The sequence below is a fragment of the Callospermophilus lateralis genome, chromosome 13 (genome assembly GCF_048772815.1).
Source record: "Callospermophilus lateralis isolate mCalLat2 chromosome 13, mCalLat2.hap1, whole genome shotgun sequence".
Classification (NCBI taxonomy): domain Eukaryota; kingdom Metazoa; phylum Chordata; class Mammalia; order Rodentia; family Sciuridae; genus Callospermophilus; species Callospermophilus lateralis.
Genome location: NC_135317.1, coordinates 102133268 through 102157794, shown reverse-complemented (window position 1 = coordinate 102157794; position 24527 = coordinate 102133268). Strand labels below are relative to the sequence as shown.

Genomic DNA, 24527 nt, shown 5'->3' with positions numbered 1-24527 from the left:
ATCTAAAAAAGTCCCTTTAAATCTTATATTTAAAATATCCTGAAGTTTATGAATCATCCTTAAAACATATCAGAAACCTATACAACTAAAGACTTAAGAATTTCTAAACTTAAGAATCTAAATAAAATAATATTTCTTACATTATTCTAAAACTGTGTCTTATAAAGCTATTTTAATTAATTCCTAAATTTATTCTCATAAAACTGGTTGAGCTGCTTTCTCGAAGAGTTTCTTTGTTTCTCAATCAAGGTTCACTAGTTCTCAAAGAGTTTGTTTCTCAGTCGAGGTGCACTAGTTCTCATGACCTATCAGAGGATGATTGTTGTCCGTAATTGGGTTTGTCCACAATGTACTAAGATAGAAGAACAGCCTTTTACTTTGTCCTAAATATGCTGAGGGGTGGTAGAACAGCCTCCAAGGCATGAACTACCTGTTATGTTCTAGCCATCTGAAATTTGTTTGGCATTTGACATACTCATGCCTCCTGTGAGAAACATAAGCATGAAAATGCAAAGTCCCAATTACATAAAAAAGGGTCTCATGGTTTCGGTTACCCACCAACCAGCGTGGCTTTGCCAGCATTCATCCCCACTGTGACCCTGTCAAGACAGTGGGAGAGCGGCTTTGCCAACACTTTTTCTCACTGTGACCCTGTCAAGACAGTGAGTGGGGGATTGCCTCCACCAGTATTGACTCATGATTTCCAATTTTATGAATGACCACTGGGAGCTCCTTCAGGATTTTTTTGTGTACTTTTGACATGTTCCAGTATACTTTAGGTTTAACTTGCTTTGGGGAGAGCAAGATATCCAGGCCTTTTGTATTTTCCACATATCCCTGGTTGTTTGAATAGACAATGATATTTAGAAGCTAAGACCTATGCAACAGTGTGTTCATTGTTCCTGGGGTAAGTATTATTGCTTCTAGTCTCTCAGCAGACAGGACTGGGGAATGAAAACACACACACACACACACACACACACACACACACACACCCCTCTTATGTGTGCTTGAATCTGTTATTTCTCTGACCATGCACCTGGAAAGCTCCGACTTTGCACTGTTACCTCCATTTCCATTCCAGCCCCGCAGAGCTCTTTCTAGTTCTCTTTCTAGCTCCCTTCACTTATTTGACAAGTGCTCTTGTATGTGCCATGTCTGCTATTTCTGCTGTCACCTCCTGGATGGTAGAACATCATCTTCTCCTTGTACTACCTCCTCACATTGGGTTGTACCCTTCCCACAGATGCCTTCCTCATTCTGCTTGGGTTCTGATACACCCATAATGGGTTGCCACTCTAAATGTCCTTGTCACCCTTACTGTGCTGTGACACACAGGCAGAGCCATCCCTTTGCATGGATACCCTTCTCACCTCTTGGACCCTGTCTTCCTGTACTCTGTTTTCATAGATTTGGATATACATGAGAATTGGATACTTAAGAACTGACTGTAGAAGCCAGGTGTGGTGGTGCACTCCTGTAGTCCCAGTCACTGGGGAAGCTGAAGCATGAGATAGATTGAGACTTGGATTTGTCCTGAGTAAGCTGTGTCATTAACAGACAAACCTGTATGTGTCTTTCCACAATATCAGAATAAATTCATAGGTTACACCACTTTCTTTCTTTTTTATTTTGGTACTGGGTTAGGGTTAAGGTTGAGGTTAGGGTTAGCCTAGGCCTTGAACTCCTAGGATTAGGGTTAGGGTTAGGGCCAGATCCTGTATCCAAACAAAGAATTTACTCCAAAGGGAGGAAACAGGAGCACAGGTTTTCCAGGTATGATACCTAGACCTAGATTATGAGTGGCTTTTGGAAACTTTTAGAAATACAAATCTTACTCTTCACCTCAGATCCATTGAATCTGGAACTCTGGGAATGGAGCCCAGAGATCAGTCCTTTTATAAGCCCTCAAGGATTTTGAGGCATGCTAGTGTTTGATACTCACTGTCCTAGAGAGGGGAGGAGGGAGAGTCTCCACTCTGATCTGGGTTGCCCATGCCATGGTGAAGGCAAGGCCCCTTTCTTAGGGATTTGGAGCTGTCCCATAAAATAAAGGCTTTCAATTGGCTCAGGACGGGAATATCTACTCAGTTCAACCTACCATCCACGGAAAGTTCAATCCTCTAGGGAAACTCTTAGAAATATAGAAGAATTAAACTTTGTTTTACCATTTTGGTAGAAACCTTTTTTTAAAAAACATTTTTTTTAATTGTTGATGGATTTTTAAATTTATTTATTGGTACGTGGTGCTGAGAATCGAACCCAGTGCCTCACACATGCTAGGCAAGCGCTCTAACACTGAGCCACAACCCAGTCCTAGAAACCTTTTTTTAAAGGCTAATAGAGGGGCTGGGGTTATAACTCAGTGGTAGAGTGCTCGCCTAGCACATGCAAGGAGCTGGGTTCGATCCTCAGCACCACATAAAAATAAATTAATTAATTAAATAAAGGTTTTGCGTCCAACTACAACTAAAAAAAATATTTTAAAAAAAAGGCTAATAGAAACAATGTAGGAGTCAGAGATGGTAGGTAGCATCAACATCATAGAAATGGAAGTTGCACAGTTTTTATTTCAAGTTCACATCTGGTGTAAGAATGCACAATTAATACTCTGCTATCCTGGCTATATTTTTGTTTGGTTTTATACTATGGGCCTTGTACATGCAGGGCCAGTGCTACCAACTGACCCCATGGCTGTTCTTTGCAGTGTCACTAATATGGTTCATAAATTTGATTCTCTACAGACATGGAGGTTTATTTTCAGGCCAGTAAGACAGGCTCTGAAGTAAAACCACTTGACAGAAAGTTGGGTATCTTTTTTTGTGAGTGGCATGAATGTATGAGTGAGATCTGTGTGTGATAGAGCAGAAAGCACAGTCAAGTTCAGCCTCTCCACTCTTGCTGTAGTGGGCCTGGCCAGGGAAGGTGTGCTGTTGGACAGACTCCTGAGCTAGGTGTGTCCTGCATTCTTTGGCTTTTTTGACAGTCCAGAGGGGTAATGGCCACACAGTACCTGGACTTGAGAACACTTCCATTCTTTCTTGAGGTTCCTGAACTAGAGCTGATGCCCTTCCTAAGAGGTGATAATAGTTCTGATTTTCATTTTCTTTGTTCTCAGAAGATTTTTATTTTTTTGGTGGTGTTGGGGATTTATCATGAGTAAGCTGTGTCATTAACAGACAACCTATGTGTGTCTTTCCATAATATCAGAATTTATGGATAACAATAAATGATTATTGTATCACAGGCTACACCACTTTTGTTCTTCTTCTTTTTATTTTGGTACTTGGGATTGAACCTGGGTGCTGTACTATGAAGTTACCTCCTCAGTTCTTTTTATTTTTTGAGACAAGGACTTACTAAGTTGCTGAGGCTGATCTCTAACTTGAGATTCTCCTGTCTGAGCCTCCCTAGTTGCTGGGATTATAGGTGTGTGCCACTGCACACAGTTCATAAATGTTTTTGATTCAGGCTCAGTGGTGCACACCTGTAATCCCAGTGGCTCGGGAGGTTGAGGCATGAGGATCGCAAGCCAGCCTCAGCAAAAAGCAAGGAGCTAAGCAACCCAGTGAGACTCTGTCTCTAAATAAAATTCAAAATAGGGCTGGGGATGTGGCTCAGTGCTCGCGTGCTGCTAAGTTCAATCCCTGGTAACCCCCTCCCCGCAAAAAAAAAAAAAAAAGGTTTTTGAGATCTGTGTTTCTGAGTTCATGTGATTTATAATTTTAAAAATATCTAGGTATAAGTAATTTGACTTTTTCCTGACAAGAAACAACAAATGAATATGTAATGTAATAAATGCCCACTCAGCATTTACAAGCCCAAGAGATTAAATAAATCACTTAATGTGGACTTTGGCTTAATTTTTTGTTGTCCTTAAGTGTTTTCATTTATAAGTAGTTCCTTGAAAATGTCTCAGGAAATTGTTGGCATTAGATAAGAACTCAGAGCCGAATATGGTGCTGTACACCTATAATCCAAGTGAATTGGGAGGCTGAGGCAGGAGGATGGCAAGTTAGAGGCCTGCTTCAGCTATTTAGCGAGGCCTTAAGCAACTTAGTGAGACCCTGTCTCAAAATAAAAAGGGATGAGGATGTGGTTCAGTGGTTTAGTCCCCTGGTGTCAAAAAAAAAAAAAGAAAAGAAAAGAAATGAAAGAAAAGAGCAGACCTAGGAAAAACTTAGAATTCTGAAAATTACAGCACAGGAGGTTTTTAATTTATGAATTTATCACCTGTGACTTACCACTCCCCCAAGCTTCTCTTACAAGCCTTGGTACTATGACGACACTTCATGACTTTGTGGACTTCCTGAGGCTGGGCCAGAAGTCAGTCTTGATGAACACAGCTGTCTTTTCAGCATCTAGATTCAAATTTAACTTCATTTCTGGATAACAAAGATGTCTTCAAAAGGAAAGCCTACCGCTAGTACGTAAACAGAATTGATGAGAATATGAAGTCCAAGGGAATGATGGTTTTTAGCAGGAAAAGAGCAGCTCAGATTAAGTCGAGGCATTCTTTAATTTGGTAAGTTTCACAGAGGTTTCCATGTATGTTAATGAACCTAAACTATTGTACACTTTATAGAGACAGCAAAGTGCTTCTAATACTAATTTATAATGTTAGCTAGTAAAAATGTGTTTACGAAAAGAGAAGAAACTTTACTGATAATTTAAAAATACCCCAATCTACCAATTACTTAGGTTCCATATTTATAGACTCACCTTGGGTCCCCCCAAGAAGTCACTATTTTTTTCAAATATTTACCTGTATTTTATAATTTTATAGCTTAAATTATATGTTACACTGTAACACTATAATGACATTTCCAAAAAAGTTGCAACCTTCATGTGTAACAAGGTCTGTGGTGAGAAATAGGGAAGGAGAGCTGTCATATTAATTTAAAAATTGCAGTGCCTTTTTTTTTTTTTTTTTTTTTGTACTGGGGATCGAACCCAGGGGTGCTTAATCACTGAGCCACATCCTCAGCCCTTTTTAAATATTTTATTTAAAGACAGAGTCTTGCTGAATTGCTTGTTAAGTTGCTGAGGATGGCTTTGAATTTACCATCCTCCGGCTTCAGTCTCCTGAGCTGCTGGGATTACAGGTGTGCACCATTGTGCCCGGCAGCAGTGCCTTATTTTAAAAAACTGATATCTAGCAGTGGGAAGTTCTGTCTTCATTTTAAATGTTGTTATCACCAATACCTGGTGCTAGGTGATCAGCTAAGTGTGTGCTTCTTGAAATAGAATTTAATTGAGTAAGCAGTGAAAACCAGAAGTCTTAACTTGGAGCTCTTCCCTTTGGAAGTGTCACCTTGGAGATATGGTGAGAACCAGAAGCCTAAAGTCTAGTAGATACTTCCTCTTCATCCTGTTAGCTACTGCTCTGGACACTGTTCTGCTGAACTGTTTTAGAAATTCAATAGCATTTGCATTTGCCTGAGGCATATGTGCGTGGGAGCCAAGTTACAGTGAACAATTTTGGATAGCAACCTCTCCAAAAATAGTAAAAGAAGACCTTAGAGATAAAATCAAATTGTGGACATGAAAAAAAAATCATTTTTTTTTTCTTTTTCATCCTTGTCATGTCACATGTTGGCATCATTTCAGGTGATCAAGGAGGATGTTTCCCCTTGAGCTAAAAGCTTGTAACACAGATTTGCACCATGAATCACTTTACATGTGTATTCTAAAGCCCTTGGATGTACAGGAGAAATAGGTAATCTTTAGCAAGTTCTGGCCAGTCCTTATCAATTATAGTAGCTAAAGAAATAAAGGTGTACCTCACTATTCAAATTCAGGAACCGAAGTCTTTTGGATAGCTGAACTGTGTGTTTATAGATTTTACTCCAAAAGCTTAAGTCTAGATCTCTGGCCAAGTTCAACTGGCTCACTGTTCCAGCTCTGGGTGTAACTGACAATTTTCTCATAGTTTCTAGTAATAAAAGATAATTAAATAGCACTTAAATGTTCAATTTGACCCCTTCCTTCCTCCTTCAGTTTAAGTAGTTCCTCAGTACTTTTTCTACATCCACTATTTGGAAGAAGTTTGTGCCATCGGAGTGACTTGTGTGTCCTCTCATGTCATTTCACTGTATTTCCTAGTGCAGTCAATTTTTTTCCTTTATCTTTTTTCCTTTTTGTACAGGGTCTCATAAGTTGCTCAGGCTGTACTCAAAATGCCTGATCCATCTGCCTCAGCTTCCTGAATGGCTGGGATTACAGGTATGCGTCGCTGCACCTGCAACAGGCATTCTTTTGATATGATAAATGATATTAGAATTATGAAAGACAGCAACATCTAGTCCTCAGGAGATCCCCTTGAGTATTCTTACTTGTACTAGTTAAATAGTCAGTTTCCCCCAGTAAATTATTACAGTGGGGAATTTATTAGGGAAAACATCATTTAAAAATTTTACCAGCAGCTATAAACTGTCATTTGCAGCTCTCGGCTGACATTCAAACAGCTGCAGTCTATGAGTGAGCTTTTACTTTCAGCTGCTGGGGAGGTTGTTCAACTTCTGTTCCCATGGAAACGCGGCTGGGTGGCAGGGAGGGAAGTGAGGGTTGAAATGCATATTTCCCCATAGCTTATTTTTCCCACTTCCCTGCAGTTCCCACAGAAATGGGGACATGAAGAGCAGCCCATCCTGAACTTTGGAGAGCAAGCCTCCATGTGTGCAGTAGATGGACCTTAAAGAGGCACATGAAAAAGCCCTCCCTTTGGCCTCTCCTTTACCTGTGGATGGCCAAGCATGATCTCAATTACAGTCTCTTTGGGTCTATTCAACATCTTAAAAACGACCCAATTTTGTTTTCAATCAATTTTTGGAGAGTCAGTTTGATATATTACCTTTTTTCCAAAATGAGAATTCTCTTAAACATCCTCTTATTATTAGGTGTATAATTCTTCATGGGTTTAGAATTTAGCATGTTTTTGTTTTTTTTTTTTTTTTTTTACTTCTTATGGTTGTTTTTTTTTTTTTTTTTTGGTCTCCCAAGAATTTTGATTCAGGGAGCACTCCTATTGTGTAACATAAAAAGTCTCCTCAAATAGTCCCATTCTCCTGTATTTTAGAAGTTACCCCACAGAGCAGAGGTAATTATTGGCTCTGTCAAATATATGAGAGAAGTCTGCTATTTTAATTTGTTACCACAATTTTCTGGTTTAGGTAACAAAAATATCCTGTTAGGTGGGTTCTGTGTCTTTCCACCGATCAGCTCCGGGTCATCCCACATCTCCTGTAATACCCATACTCCAGGAACACACAGGACATGGGCTTCAGCTGTCTCTTTTTCCGGTACTAGAACTGACTAGAAAATTCCATTGGAACCAGTAGACGTTAGGACTATATTTACCTGACTGAATTTGCTTTAGGCAATATTAGGCATTCAGCTTGTTAGGTTGAAATGGATTCCAAGCTTGATAAGGGGTTTTGCCTTAAGCTGTCCCAGTGGAGATAGGAAAGTGGATTCCCCGAGGAAAGCTCATCACAGTCCTGTGTGATTATTGGTGGCCTGGTGTAGTCTGATTTTAGGGAGGCTCCAGGAAGGGAGGGATCTCTTGACTGAAGTGACAGGGAAAGACTTGACTTTTCATTGGTTCCTTCCCTTCCATTTTTCCTGTCACCTGCTTCACAGAGGCCATTGTCCTCACCTATTTTCATAACCTCCTGAGTGTTCCAGTTTCTTCTTTTCTCCTTTTCTTTATTCTCTCTTCTGGTTTAGCATACACACTGTTTCCAGATTAACATTCTTTTTACAATGTTGCTGGTACTGGGGATTGAACCCAGAAACACTGCCACTGAGCTACATCCCCAACCCTTTTGATTTTTCATTTTAAGACAATCTCACTAAGTCGCTCAGGCTTGTCTCATACTTGAGATCCTCTTGCCTCAGCCTCCTGAGTAGCTGAGATTGCAGGCATGTGTTACCATTCCCAGCCAGATTAACATTTTGCGGGGCGGGTACTGGGTATTGAACTAAGGGCACTCGACTACTAAGCCATATTCCCAGCCCTACTTTGTATTTTATTTAGAGACAGGGTCTCACTAAATTGCTTAGTGCCTCACTTTTGCTGAGGTTGGCTTTGAACTCTTGATCCTCCTGCCTCAGCCTCACGAGCTGCTCAGGCATGCGCCACCATGCCCACCTCAGATTAACATTCTTAAAAGCACAGTTTGATCCTTTTCTGTCCTATTTTATTATTAATAATTTTATTATTACTTATTTTTGTGGGTTGTGCTGGGGATCAAACCCAGATCAAACCCTTGTGCTCTACCACTGAGCTACACCTTGACTCCTACTGTTCTACTTTAAAACCTCGTTGATTTCTTAACATTACTCTGCCAAGACTTTCTTTTAAAAGACAGTTCTAATGTCATATATTTTGCCTCATAAGTCCTATAAGTTACCCAAACAATCCAAAGGTGCTTAGTACTTTTTAGGTGTTCTTTCCTATTCCAAATTGCTTCTCCCATCCACAGTGGATGCAAACATCTGTTAAGACCATGTGCTTGCTTTCATTTTAGAAAATGTAGTGCTGAGGAACTACTACCAAAGTATTCTATAGGTTCACACTCCATCAGTTGACAGCCACCTAGGCCATCTGTACTCTGGTCCAGAGTGTTCTTTTCAGCCTGCTGTGCTGGTGCCTACACAAGGTCTTTTAGCTCCTCATGCAGGTAACACAACTCTTAGCGCAATTAATAGGACCACATTATTATTTTGTGTTTGCCTTTGGAAGTTTCTTTCTGCTCCCTTAGGAATAGAGAAAGAAATTGGTACTAGAGAGTTTGTTCCTTCAATGGGAACATCTTACCCTTCTGGGTACTTCTCATAGTCCTACTCCACTGTAATGCTGTCTGTCCTTTACAGGAAAATACTCCAGCCTAATGTGGTTGTCCATACCTGAACCATAAAGAGGATCTGAAGCACCTGATTTGATTTGGGAGTAGCACTCTAATTGGATTGAGGGGTAGATGGTTGGCACTGGAAAGACCCTAATTAGGAGATAACTACTGTAAATTAAACCTACTTTAAATCTACACCAGAGGGTTTTCAAATTAGCATAAAGAAATGATTTTGAATTGCATTGGTTAGAAATATTACATAGGATCTTCTGGCTCTGTGAATTGAATATAAGATTCTGGCAAGCCAACCAATGGAACACCTATAGAACAAATTATATGGTGTGGCACTCTGGGCCTGTGGCTACCACCTGTCAGAAGATGCTTCCTACCTGGTACTAAGGAAAAGTGCCATGGAATGCCTCTCTCCAGTCCTGAGAGGGTACTGTATATCTGTGTTCCTCCACACCCCAAATCCTGACACTTTTGAATGGTCAGCAACAAAACCTTTGTACAGTTCTTACCTGTTAGCTTCTCTGTAGAGTCTGTCCTAAATTTCTTGATGAGTTTGTAAAAACCTTCTCTAAACCATAATAGCATAAGACTGATATTTATGTTATGGCATTAACAAAATGTAAAAATTTATTGTAAGTTTCTTAATGGCAGGACTATGCCAGAACTGTCTTTGTAGCCCATACAGTACATGCACACACTAGACATTTGCTGAATTACTGAGGACATACATGCACTTCACAGTTCTGTGCAGAATACATCCAGCACTGGGCTCTGGGAATACTAGCAGCCAATACACGAGCTTCCAGAGTTCCATGATTTGATGTTCACAGTTCTCAGGGATCAGTAGAAATTGTCCACAACTGCATGGTCTCTAGTTGGACATCGTGCAGACACACTGGGATTGTTCTCAACAGCCGAGGAAAGTAGTGTTGTCTATATTGCATCTTTTAGAAATTCAGATCTAAATTATCTCATACTGCTTTTCCTGTCAAGTCTGAATCCAGCTAATAAAGATGGATCAATCCTTAGAATGATTGCTCTTGTTGTGTGTATCTCCTAGTTAATTTGAAGCAGTATATATAAAAAACTTAGTAGATAAAAAGATTAAAGTGAGAACAGGAGACTGGAAGAAAAAATTAAAGAATCACACCTATAGTATATAGATTTTTAAGCAAAGCAAAATAAAGCCTGAGCTAAGACTTTGGCTGTCTGTCTGCGTGGATGTGAATACATCCCTACAGTACTAGATGTGCGGCCCTAGGCAAGTCATTTCATCTCTCTGTGCCTCAGAGGAAGAGGATGACAGCACCTTCTTCATAGGGATCATAGGGATCAGTCTCAAGGGAATCAATACACAGGCAGCGCACAGCACTCCGCGCCCAGCTTGCAGTGAGCGCTGGGTGGGTTTGCTGTTCCTGCAGTGCTGTGGTGAAATTGTGGGTCTAAAGGCAGCAGAAAGCCAATTTCAGTAGTTTATGGTTCTTCTGTCTCTGTATATGTAGTTTCTTACCCCAAGCAAATAATCTTCATGCCTCGAATCCCCTGCAAATGGTGCTTATACCTTTCTGTGCCATTTAGCAGATTCAACTCTTGTACAATTATTTGTGAGCTCCTTAAAAGCAGGGGCTGTCTTCTCTGTCTTCCTCACAGCAGCCCGCAGAACGATTACATAATAGCCTCATTTGCACAGGAGCTCTGGGGGAACGGTTGGGGGAAGTGTGATGGAGACAGTGCTGGGCGCTCCCTGAGCTAGCCCCTGGAGGCCTCTCCTTGATCTGGTGCCCTGTCGCGTTCCTGTCTCTTCAGTACCCACCAATGGACAGTACATTTGTTCCAGGATGTCCTTCCAACATGCATTTTCTTTCTTAGATCCAGCCTCATAGGTGGGTGATGTTATGAGATGTCCCCCAAAAGCTCACATATAAGAAGATGCAAGGAGGTTTAGAGATGAAATGATTGGGTTATGAGGACCTTAACCCAATCCATGAATTAATCCCCTAATTGGGATTAACTGAAAGCAGGTGGAGTATGGCTGGAGGAGGAGTCATTGTGGGTGTGCCTTTGGGTTTATATGTTGCTGTGGTGGTGAGGGCTCCACCTGGCTTTTGGTAATGTCCTGAGCTGCTTTTCTCCAACACACCCATTCCCCCATGGTTTTCTGCCTCACCTCAGACCCTGAGGAATGGATGTGGCCATCTACAGACTGAGACCTCTGAAATTATGAGCCCCAAAATAAACTTTCCTCCTCTGTTATTCTTGTCAGATCTTTTGGTAACAGCAGTGGAAAAACTGACTAAAAGAGTTGACCTGTGCAGTTGCATAGATCATGCTTCATTCAATGCTGTGTCACCATCTTTTTATTTTTAGTTGTAGATGAACACAATACCTTCATTTTATATATTTATGTGGTGCTGAGGATCGAACCCAGTCTTCCACACATGCAAAGCAAGTGCTCTACCACTGAGCCACAACCCCAGCCCCTGTGTCACCATCTTGAAATTCCTCATTTCACCCAAGTGGCTGTGTTAATCAACTTTGGGTTGCTGTGACCAAAAAGCCTGACAAGAATACATCAGAGGGGGGAAGGTTTGAATAAACTTTGAATAAACAGTCTGTAGTGGACTGACTTCATTTCTCTAGGCCTGAGGTGATACAGAGCATCATGGCAGAAGGGTTTGGCAGAGGAGAGCTGCTCTGTTCATAGAAGCCTAGAAGCAGAGAGAGAGAGAATGGGAGAGAGGAAGGGGCTGCCAGGAAGAACAACCCTTCCAGGACACACCCCCAGTGGCCCACCTCCTCCAGCCCTGCCCCACCTGCATACAGGTACCACCAGTTAGTCCATTCAAAGTGGGATGGACTCACAATCCAGTCATTCATCTTGACCTACTTAAGCACAGGAGCTCTTGGGGGACACCCCATGTCTAAACCACAACAGGGAATTTGGGCTTCATTTTTCTGACTTGGGAAATGGTGTAGCTGATCTTGCTCTTCCCCACCTGTACCCATTGTTCCCTGCACCTGGAGCATCTCCCTACACTGGCTACCTTATTCAGAGCTCAGCTCCCTTGTCATTTCCCAGAGAAGCAATCAAAATAAGAGCCGTGTGTTATTACCCCTCTACCTTTACTTCTCCCTCAGAGTGTTTTACTTTGTAAGTACCAGAGTGTATTTAAGTTGTGTGACTATTTTTTAAGACTTTCTCCCACCAGATTTATAAGGTCCTTGAGGGGACAGTACATTTGTTCCAGGATGTCTACATTGTAAACAGTCAACACTTTGTGAATGAGTAAGCAAATAGATGATTTTTAGAACTGTTAGACTATTGGAATAAGCTTTTCTCCCCATGTTACAAATTGGTGCATAAAAATGGCAAAGTGATCCACTTTGTGGTTTAATGCTGCTGGTGGTGACTTTTAGCCAGTTTTATCTGCTATTGCTTTTAAAGGTAGATGAATACAGTGAAGGTTGCCCATTTCCCTTCCTTTCCAACTGTTTGTCCTTCTCAGATGGACTGGTATAGTAAAGCTCAGCTTCTCTAAAGGAAGGTTTACAATATATTGTTTTGTACATTGTTCTCGAATTCATTTTCTTATGGCATAAAATGTCTGTAGCCTGCTGCCCATTGTGGGTGTTTTTAACAGGAGATACATTCGCTTTTGATCTAATTGCCAGTAACAACCGATATAAAAGTGCTGCTGAAGGTTTTGTAGTATTCTGTAGTGGAAGAGCACTATGGGAGTGAGCATGGTGTTTGATGGTAATAGAGAACAGTGTCCCACGTGGCTCCCCAATTGTTCTTTCTCTCCTGTCTTGTCTAATTTTAAAATAAGTTGAATGAGCTCCTTCTGAATTCACAGCTGTGTTGTCTTCCTATCGCCCAGCTTTGGAACTACATCTAATTAATCTGCTTCCTGGAATCAGACTAGCACTGTTCAACATGCAACCAGATTGAGTGAATGAATACATACCATTTTATAATCTTGATTTTTTAGTACTTGGTATTCATTCTATTACTCTCCAAACATTTTGCTAAATTTTTTAGGTGATAACCTGAAAGTAATTTAAAAGAATTTTTCTTGTGATATATAGAAGATTTTGAGGACTTCCCCCCCCCAAAAGAAGAGAAATACAAACATCCAGCATAGTATACTAACTTATTATTGCTTCTTAATTTTTATCAAAGAGAAAAAATATCAGAATTTTCCTAAGTTAGCCTTCAAGTGAAGATAACCAATATAGTAACAGAAGAATCATTATTGCTTAAAAGAAAAGCAAGCTAAATATCTTTTCCTCCCTTTCCTACAAGTGCAAAGAATCCGAGAAAAAGAGATTTAAAGATGAGTAGAAAGAGGAATAGTTATGGTCCCACAGCAGCTGTGACATGTCAGTGAGAAGGAGGACCCAGCATTATTTGCCTAAATCAGTATGGGTCACAGAGAGAACAGAAAAGAATCAAGAAGTAGAGGAAGTAGTATCAAGGCAGATGTATACCTCAGAAGTTCCACTGAAGCACTGGAAGACCCAAGAGGCTTAAGATGATTTGCTGTAAGCTGGAAATCACTGGCTTGTTTATGCCTTCAGTGCTTTTCTGGGAAGGCTGTGAAAGAAGGAAAATCTGTCATTTCCACTTGCTTCCTCTTAAGACTTTATGGAATTTTAAGCAGACTTCTCCCAGAATTAAGTTCCCGACTCAACAACCCCAGAAACTATTTGACCAGCTCTTTTCTTCTTGCTTGCCCAGAAAGATCAGGGCAAAGATGTTCATTTTCTTTTTATGCCAGTAATATGGCAAGTATTATAGATTCCTGATCTCTCCGTCAGGTGTTAAAATGACAATATATCCACCCTTGAGTGGCTTGGTTAGTTGCAACAGGCTGCTGAGAGGGCATGTCAGGTTCCTGAATATGAGAGCTAGTGTGCTGGCTAGGTGACAGGCAGTGTAGATGATGGTCACATAACCCTACAATCAAGGCTTAGCTTTGGTATCAAAAGGGCCTGTTGAGCCCCCGTCACTCTCATGTGCCTGTGCATGTCCCTTTAGTTCTTCACAGTTTATTAATTTATAGAATGGGCATAGAATACCAGTTCTCCTTGTGAGGCTTAAAATTTATTTTGAGTGCTTTTCCCAGTTTTGTGTCATACGTTATGTGCTCAATAAAAGGAGATGGCTTTAGTAGTAGATGTTTGTGTTACTCCATTACAAAACATTAAAAAAAAGAGGTTCTGCATAAGAGGCCTAAATGAATTTCTTGTAAAATTATATAGCTAGTATTTGGCAGAGCAGACTTTCAAATGCAAGACTATTTAACTCCTAAACCACTGTGCATAGAGTATCAAAAAACAAATGTGTGCTCAAATACTTGCTCTTGAAGAGTATGATTTTCCCCATCTTTAAAATTTAATTTTGTTTTTATATGCAAACTGTGTATACAGATTCTTGAAATATTTTATAACAATAAAAATAGTCCTTTTATTTTTATTTTTTTTATTTATTTTTTTGTATCGGGAATCGAACCTAGATGTGCTAGGTTCAAGGAGCCACATCCCCAGCCCTTTTTATTTTTTATATGAGACAGGGTCTTGTTAAGTAGGGCCTTGGTAAGTTGCTGAGGCTTTGAATTTGCTATCCTCCTGCCTCAGCCTGCCAAGTCGCTGGGAGTGCATCACCGTGCCCACCCTAGTCCTTTCTAACCTTTTAATTTTATTCTTTCCTAAAGTTGATTTCTAAGTTGGTTGCTCTATCACAGAATGTGTTTCCTTAGAAACAGGTGGGTGTAGCCTCAGGCCGATTAGTAAAAACTTGTCTAGCCTGTTTCTACTCCTCCCGGCTTGGCAGTCAGTGTTTCCCTGCAGTGGTTTTCTAGTGGACCATGTACCAGAACTGCCTGGGGAGCTCTGTGAAAGTAGACTGGCCTGATCACACCTCAGACCTCTCAATTTCTGGTGAACCTGCTGGACCCATCCCAGCAGAAGCAGGGCAGAGCAGGAAGCATCAGTTAAAGGAACTAAAAGAAGCCCAGTATGGTGGGAGCAGAGGCTTGTCCAAACTCTGTACATCCCTGTCAGTAAAAGTCAGTTGAGCCTATACTTCCCATGTATAAATTCTATTTTGCAATAAATTATGTACCTGCAATATCATAAAATAGGCAAATGTGGATTTTGAAAAATATGAGGTAAAAAAAATTAAATAGGGCCAGAAATTCTAATGATCACCTTTTTCTGTTGCAAGATGTGGGCATTGAGAAAGTGAGAGAAGCAGGCTGAGAGCAGGCCCTGTTGCACCAGCTGAGTCATGCCGAGTGTTTCTTTTTTATCCTAAGCACTGAGAAGCAAATGAAAATTTTTAGGAAGAATTATTTCAGATTTGTATCAGAAAAAAATTTCCTTTTGCTCTATGATGCAGAGATTCATAGTACAGCAAGCGTGGACACAGAAGGCCAGTTTGGGGGTTATTGCAATAGTTCTGATTATAGGTAATTATGAATTGAGCCAGGGCCTTGCAGTGAGGCTCAATCTCATGATTGCAGGAGTGTTGGTGTGGGAGAGGTCAACGGTGACTTCTGGGTTTATGGCTTGGATTTCTGGTTGGAAGATTAACAATGGAAGAAGAAGAGCTGGAGGTGAGTAGGGGTGGGGCATGAGTCCACGTTTTAAATTTCTGAAATGTAAAACACCCAAAGGATAATATGAAGCTAGCTGGATATGTAGGTTGAGTTTAGAAGTTCTAGGCTAGAAACTGTAACTTTGGAAGTTGTCAACACAATTAGTACAGTAATTTCTCCCCTTCCAGACAGTATTTACTAATAAGGCATCCTTATAGCAGAAGTGTCACAGAGTTTCACAGAAACAGCATGCAAAATTAGATTTATGGAATAATTAGAAATGAATAGATAAGCAGATCCTATAAAGTGAAAGAGTCTCCTCAGTTTGCCGTAGCATTCAAACATGGTGAAGAAAGTAGAAATCAACATTTCAGAAGCTTGCAGAAATACTTGAATGAGCATGCTCCATTCTGGAGTGGGCCATGAATGTTGGAAAGTGGCTGTCATCAATTACTCATGATTGGACCTAGGAACCTGTCTCAGGTGTGTGCACCATTAGTTAGTGAGGAAATTTGAACATGTTGGAGGAGAGGAGAACAAGAGGTGTTCTGAGTTTGTGTTACTATGAATTCAGGAAAAGAGTACCTGGAACTTGATGTCTGTGAGCCTGGAACTTATGTTAGTATTGCAGTAAGAGATAAATACCTTCTTTGTCCTCACTGCTTAAACCATGTGCTCCTCAAGTATTAGAATGTACCCGATCAACCAGGTATGGTGGTGCATGCGTATAATCCCAGTAGCTGGGAGGCTGAGGCAGGAGGATCGTGAGTTCAGAGCCAGCCTCAGCAATTTAGCAAGGCCCTAAACAACTTAGAGAGACCCTATCTCTAAAAAATATAAAAAGGTCTGGGGATGTGGCTCAGTGCTTAAGTGCCCCAGGTTCAATCCTAGTACCAAAAAAAAAAAAAAAAAAAAAAAAAAAAAGGATGGGGGTGCATCTGGAGTTGTAGCTCAATGGTAGAGCACTAGCCAATGTGAGGCACTGGGTTCAATTCTCAGCACCACATAAAAAATAAAGGTATTGTGTTCATCTACTAAAAATATATATATTAAAAAAATACACCTAATAAACTGGATTTGGTGGCACACTCCTGTAATCCCAGTAACTCAGAAGGCTGGGGCAGGAGGATGGCAAGTTCAAGCCAGCCTGGGCAACTTAGTGAGCTCTTGTCTCGAAATAAAAAGGACTGGGGGTTCAGCTCAGTGGTAAAGCACCCTTGGGTTCAATCCCCAGTACCAAAAAAAAAAAAAAAAAAAATCCATCTAATAAACTCTTATGTACTATGACGGATTTTCTTCCCCTGGTCTCATGCAGTAAAACATTGACTAACAGTCACCCTCTTAGTGCTAAAAATCTCACAAAGAATCTAAGTTGCATCCTTTGCTTACCCATAAAAAGAGGATTAGGTTAAACCTACAGGAAGTCTCTCTCTTCTTAGAAGTTGTCTCCTGATTTCTTTCCATCTATTTCTTCTTGGTCCTTAACGTTACTGCACAGTGACAATTTTGGTTGTCACTGATCCATATCCGGATCTTGATAAGTTCTTGCAGAAGTTCTGTGATTCTTACTTAGAAACACTTAGAACCCACTAAATTTCCAAGGAATGTGATATTATACTTTTTCTTGATCCAATCGTTAATATAGTAAATGGAATAATTTATATTCATCCTAAGAAATTATCTGGAGTGAACAAGAACAGTACATGAATGAATAGTCATTTGTTCTATTATATTAAAATTTTAAGCTCTTGAATATCTGATCACAGGGAATATTTATTTTGAAAAACATTAACCTGAGTCATATGATTCTTTAAAAAGCCAAAAAAAAAACCCAACAGTGTGATTTACAAATATCTGCATCCATCAATAAATATTTTTATCTTTTATTTCTAAAGTAGAGAAACAGATTCCTTAGGCCCTAAATTATAGGTCTTACAGTTGGCTGGCCCAGTGCTCATTTTGAGCATGGGGGAAAACCAGCTTTTTAGTTTGGCAAGGAAGCTTGTCTAAACCAGTGTTAAAAAAAAAAAAAAAGCCCTGATAGCTGTGCTTCCTCTGCCTCTGACCCCACACATTTCATTTTGGTCATCCTTGTACCTTGTATGAACATCTGAACATTTGTTACTGTACCATGAAACCATGTGGTAATCAGACACATACTTGGCACTCTGTCTAGACCCTCAGCTTCTCAAGTTTCTTTGCCTTCATGCTCTGGTCCCAGACAGTAAAGCTAAGTAGTTTCAAGAGCAGGCTCTGCAGGCAACTGTCTGGATCTCATTCCTGACTCCATTTACCATCTGTGTGACTGTACCTTCTTATATGTAGAATCTGAATAATACAGAGTTGTTGAAAATATTAAATATAGATTTTTCTAAGTTACTACTATAAAACTGTTGGTTTTTTTTTTTAAACTTGAAACAATCCCATACTTAATGCCAATTACTGCTGACTGAAAGCTGCAGAGGGAAGCGGGCGTCAGGGTGTACCAGTGGGCTGCTGGGAACCGAGCATGCCGTGCCTGTCTTCATCTTTCTTTATTGACAGGTTAGCTCATTAATTCTCAGTACAAATTCCATGCTGAGCAACTACCTACCCCTCAGATCTTGCAGACTCCTGTGTCCACCCCTAGTTTGAAAAGGCATATGGCATCCTTTGTCAATGACAGGAGGGCACTATGTATTTACTAGGTAAAATGTTAAATGGCATGCTGCGCCCCTCCCCTGACTCAGGCAATGGCAAGGCCCTACTGAGGTGGATGGCGCAAGGCGTCCATCCTCTGGAGGAGCGCAGTATGTTTCTGGGAATGGGCTAATTTGTTTTTGTATTCCTTTAATAAGTATAGTTGTGACTTCTCATATGACCATTAAGTATGAAGGAAAAAACATGACTTTCCCAATTAATACAACTACTTCTAAAGAATGGATCTGTTTGCTCTAAATGCAATGATTCAGCTGTGGAGTGTAAATTGTTAATGTCTAATGAAAAACTCCCTGTATTCCTGTCAAGGAAGTTTTTGAGAAATTAAATTAAAATCTAGAGAAGAAAAATTAATGTTAAGAAGACAGATTAGTGCTTAGTACTGGGCAACTTGTTCTTGTTCCTGTGCACAATGGTTTGTGCTCTTACTCTTGTTTGATTAAAATTAATAACAAGTCAACCACTTGCCATAACCATGGCACCGGTTCCAGTCAGTAAGTCAAGAAAGAATAGTCAAGGTATAGGCCAATAGTTTGGGACATTTGTAATTATTATTAAAAGTTAACTAAGCAGAAACAGCTCAAAGCAAAACACGAACTGAAAGTACAAATGTTTGCTTATACATAAGCCAAGATACATTCTTCTATTCTGATTGTAGCTAGGTAATATTTTGTTTCTTTGAATAATGATTCCTGTTTTGTAACCACAAAGTACTGTGAGCCTGCCAAAATGAAAAGTATATATGATCAAGTTCACAAGTAAAGATTGGGATCAACACCTGCACTTTGGTGTCTGTGTTGTTTCTCCACCCCTCTTTCGCCGACTCCTCACCATCCGTTCGTCTCCTGAGACCCCCTGTTGGAGCTGGTCTCCGACAATGGCACCAGCATTGCCAGGTACTCAGAATTGGAAAGTGGAATCTATACAAACAAGAATCATTCCACCCAAATGCCAGTGGTACCTTACCCTGAGAAACACTGGTGGCTCCTAGGTTCTCTTCTCTGTTTAAATTTAAAAACCATTTTTTTCATGAACTTGAGACACTATTCCATAAAATCCATATAAACCAAAGATCTTATATGCATTGCAGAGCAAGTTGAAAAATCTCCATGTGTGTTCTATTATTTCTCTGCTTTCTGTGTATAAGTTTCCTGTAAGTTCATATAGTTGGGGTGTTCAAATTTGTTACTTAAGAGTTCTATTATCCTAATTATCCAAAGTTTAAGATCTGTAGTGTTGAAAAGCACTTGAGCTCTTAAATGTACAAAGGTTGTATTTGTAGTCAGGAAACTTACCTAAAACTTAAATGTAAGAAAATATATTTTTATTTTGTAATAATTAATGATGTGAAATTCAAATATTAATGAGTATTCAAAATTAGAGAAAGAAAATAAAAATACAGGGGCTGGGGATGTGGCTCAAGCGGTAGTGTGCTTGTGTGGGCATGCGTGCGGCCCGGGTTCGATCCTCACCACCACATACAAACAAAGATGTTGTGTCTGCCGAAAACTAAAAAATAAATATTAAAATTCTCCCTCTGAGTCACAAATAAAAATAAGAAATATAGACCTTGAATGAGAAGATGAGAGACCATGGGGAGTGAAGAGGTTGGGTGTATAGGTTGAGCATTCCTAATCTGAAAACCCTAAATCTGAAATGTTCCAGAATCTGTTAGTTTCTAAGCACTGACATGATGCCAGAAATGAAAAAGTCCACACCTGACTTTAGAAGTCAGAGCACAGTCAGAACCCAAGTGCACTGGAAATACCATGTCAAGTCACCTTCCGGTTATATACACGAGGAGTATCTGAATCATAAATGAATTTTATGTTTAGACTGGATGCCCATCCCCAAGATATCTGGAGGGTGTATGTGTGTGTGTATGCACAGATATTACAAAATCTGAAACATTTGGAATCCAAGTGTTCCCTCTGAGGGAGACTCAACCTGTTCTTCCTGCAGCCTTTCCTCTCTATCTTCTGAGGCCAGCATGATAACATGGGGGAGAGCAATTACTGTGCTTCGTCCTTTACTGTCATGAAGGTCACTGCTTAACACTCCTCGCCCTTTCTCTTCCCTCCGCTTTGCCTTAGCTCACCAGGCTCTTGTCTTTATTGTTTCCAGGTAACAGCTGAATAAGGCTCAGTAAGTGGCAGATGAGGTGTTGGTGGCCGGGAGTGGAGTTAATAAAGATACCCCTGGTTTAGAATTGTAACCCATTGTTATCAGGGGAACCATTGAAAAAGCCCATTCAATTCAGTGCAGTGTCTTTCAAAATGCTGCCATGAAATCATTTTAGAGGGTCTGAACAGGCATTTTAACAGTAGAATACAATAAACCCATCATGGAAATGCCAGTGGATACTGGACCAATCCTTAGCAAGAACTAAAAAAGTACCTTGTGGGTACCACTTGGCCAACACCACAGCCAGTTGCGGGTGGTTATAGGAGGAGAGAGCAGCAAGGGACCACATGAGTCTGCGCATTGGCTGGGACCAGTGGTTTTTATCTTTGCTTACTGCTGTCTAGTTTGATCCCCTGCTGTTTTTAATGTAAGGATTAGTAGTTTACAGTTTATTTTATATTGGCATATTTATTGTTGACTATAAAATGAAGAACGAGGGAATTTTTATCTTGCTTTTAGCAAGTGTTGACTTTCAACTGAATTTTGTAAACATTAAATAGTTCCATGAATAGCAGTTATTATTTATAATATTTTGGTTTAGTTTCCTGTGGTTACCATAAAAGATAACTACAGACTTAGTGGTTAAAAGAACATGCAATTCTCTAGGTTAGAATAGGACATGGGTCTCGCTGGGCTAAAATGAGGGCATTGAGGGGCCGCATTTCTCCCTGATGTCATTGGGAAGAATCCATTCCCTCCCATTTTCCAGCGTCCAGAGACTGCCCACATCCCCTACTTGGAGGACTTTGCTTCCGTCATCCAAGCCAGCAACGTTGACTTGGGCCTCCATCTGTAGCACTCACAGCTTCCTTTGAGTAAAATCTGGAAAAGTTCTCCTCCTTTAAAGAACTGTGTCATTTCACCGCATCACCTAATAATCTAAAATCTTTCTGTCTCAAGTCCTTAGCTTAAACCACGTCTGCAAAACCCATTTTGCCATGAAGATAGCGTATTCACAGGCTCCAGGGATTAGAATGCAGACATCTTTGAGAAACGATTGTTCCATTTTGACTCCAGTTTCCAAATTGTTTTCTTGCAAAATAAATTTGTTTTTTTTTTTAATGATTGATTTAAAGAAAAGTAGTAAGTAAAATGTGAATAGACAGCAAAAATAGAGAAGGAATATTCAAATGGCTAATATTTGAGAAGCATTTTACCAGAGTTTGCCCAGTCTCAGGAAGGAGCAGTGTGCATGAGGGAGCTGACCCCCCCCAGGCCCAGACTGCTCTGCTGCAACTCGTGGGTCTTCCTCAGCTCTAGCCACAGGTGTTCAGTGTCCGCATCCTGCAGAGAGGATGCACCAAGCAAGCAATCTCTGAAAGCCCGGCCCGTTGCCATTTACTAATTCCATGCAAATAAATATTTATGATATGAATTTAAATGTCAGGGGCAAGCACAGTGTGAAATATCACTAAATGCCATAAACCCAGTTCAAGAGATGAAACTGGTTCTCTCTTAAAATGCTGTCTTCCCAAACTAGTTGTCAAGTCCCAAATGTTGAGCTTGGCTGGGTGTTAAAACAATCCCTGTCATAGTCATTTGCAGGTGTCGTGCCAGGGTTGGATGTTCCATTTTTCTCTTTCTGTTCATTTGGTTGTTGTTGGTTGTTGTTGTTTTTAAGTTGTAGATGGACACAGTTCATTTATTTATGTGGCACTGAGGATCAAACCCAGGTCCTCACACATGCTAGGTAAATGCTCCACCACTGAGCCACAACCCCAGCCCTGGTTGGTTGTTTTTAATAAATACCATTTCTGAGTGGTGAGTGCTCATTATCAGTTGAACTCATGGAAACAGTTGTGGATTCTTCCAGATTTCTGAACATAGCCAAACAGTGAATGCTGGAGAGGCTGAGGATAGATAGCTGGTAGAACAGTATCTCCACATTAGGTAACCATTAAAAAGGAGGGATAGCTGGACTTGGGAGGCTGAGGCAAGAGAATCATGAATTCAAAGCCAGCCTCAGAAAAGGTGAGGTGCTAAGCAATTCAGTGAGACCTCTCTAAATAAAATATAAAACAGGCTGGAGATGTGACTCGGTGGTTAAGTGCCCTTGGGTTTAATTCCCAGCACCAAAAAAAAGGAGGGGTGATTCTTAATATCTTCACATATTCTTCAAGAGCACACCTTCATTAAATTGATTTAACTTTAATTTTAAGAGGAGAAATACCTATGCTGCTCTTTAGATAATGGGTGGTTTTAATCTAGTAATTTTTATGACCTTTTTAATTAATTAAAACTACCTAATGGAGAGGTTTTTCTTATTCCTTTATCTAATAAGAATTTCTAGCCTCAATATTCCATTCCCTAAGATAAAATGCAAATTTGCCCTGAAATGTAGTTTTAAAAACAAAAGTCTGTTTTCTTAGATTACTTCATAAATAACGAGTACCATATCAGCTCTCCTCTCTTCCTTCTCCACGCCTCTCCCCCTTCACATTGTGGCAATTACAGGTGGATGCTCAATATCACCGCACAGCACAAGATAAATAAGCTTCCAAGGTTTCCTAGCAACATATTGTTCTGGGAACCTGCTGTTTCCCTGAACAAAATGAAGCCAAACATCCTAGAATCTCAGCCAGATGGGAAAGGATTAGCTGATGGAGGATGTTTCGTGTATTTTTTTAAAAAAAATTTCACTTGGAAATGAACCTTTTAACATAAGTAGCAAGCTTGACTTAAAAAAAACAACACTCTTTTACGTGTAAAAAAAAAAATCTTAGTGATAGAATTTTTTTAAAATATGGTTTTAGAAGAATTTTCTAGGAACAAATTGCAATATGTAATTCAGTCATTGATGAACAGATCCATTTTAGAATAGTAGAAAATGCTTCCACCTGGGACTGAAATTCAGCCTTCACCCTGCGGTACGGCATCCCAATTGCAAAGATGTTGAACACCTCCCATCTGGTGGGTTGGGGCTGCTGAGTAGACGCTTCAGCTGCCCCCAGGGCCCTGCTTCTGGGGATACACTCAACACCTTGCCACTGCATAAAACCCTGGGACTTCTCCCCTCTTTTCCAGGGTTCCAGGGTTGTTTCATTTGATCTTCAGAGTCTATGTCTGGTTTTTTGATTAGCTCATACAGAGAAAGGGAATCACAATCGAATTCTAGAAAAATATGGTTGTTTTCCTAGCACCGGTCTGTGTGTTTCCCTTGTTTATCTGGCATCTGTGAAGTCACACAGTTGGTAGGTGGTGCTTTCCTTCCTGCTGCGCTCTGGTTGGTCACAGTGCATTGTGGAAGGTCTCTGGAGATGAATTAGTGTTTCTCATGACCGCACTCAATGGTGGCCTTGTAATTCAGTTACACCCTCGAAAGTGTCCCATTTGTTTGAAAGGGAGATATTTTTTCATCAGCCAAATGAAAAAATTCTCACAATGTGGTTGTCTAGTGGTTTGGACTGAGTTTGTGAAACTTCCCAATTGTGCTCAGAAGCAGAAAATTCCAGAATTTCACAGTGCTCCTGGATAGAAATAACAAAGTAATTAGAATGAAGAGAATGATACCTGGAGTCTGCTTTTTTTTTAATATTTATTTTTTAATTTTAGGTGGACACAATATCTTCATTTTATTTTTATGTGGTTCTGAGAATCGAACCCAGGGCCTCACGCATGCTAGGCAAGCACGCTACCACTTGAGCCACATCCCCAGCCCTGTAGTCTGCTTTTTAATTTAACTCTCTAGTCAGATTCCAGAGTATTAAAACTGTCTTTAAAATTATAAAATAATTATGAATATGCTGGTTGCTTTCCATTCTCTTTGGCTGTCTGTCACACACATACATGTTTTCCAAACGTCATACTTTGAACCGAGGAAGAACCTGTCGAGGGCCCAGGATAGATCCATCCTGTGCTCATTGTCGTGGTGGATACTGAGGGTACAGACCACATCCTTGCCTTCCTGCTCCTCAAGATGTTTGCAAAATGGCATGTTTATAATCTCAAAAAAAAAAAAAAACTGCTTTTCTTCATTTCAAGTCCCTTTCTCAGGCATCTAAACACTAAGGAAAGATTTTGATGTTTAAAGGAATTACATGGGGCAGTGTGGCTCAGCGGTAGAGCACTTGCCTTGCAAATTCGAGGCCCTGGGTTCGATCCTCAGCACCACATAAAAATAAATAAATACAATAAAGGCATTGTAAAAAGAAAACTTGGTATATATAGACAATGGAATATA

General features: G+C 40.2%; 1 protein-coding gene across 4 annotated transcripts in view; it reads left to right on the top strand.

Annotated features, from left to right (window-relative positions):
• Rabgap1l (RAB GTPase activating protein 1 like) overlaps window positions 1-24527 on the top strand; it is a 612968-nt gene that overhangs the window by 552559 nt on the left and 35882 nt on the right. The gene's annotated exons all lie outside the window — the stretch shown is intronic.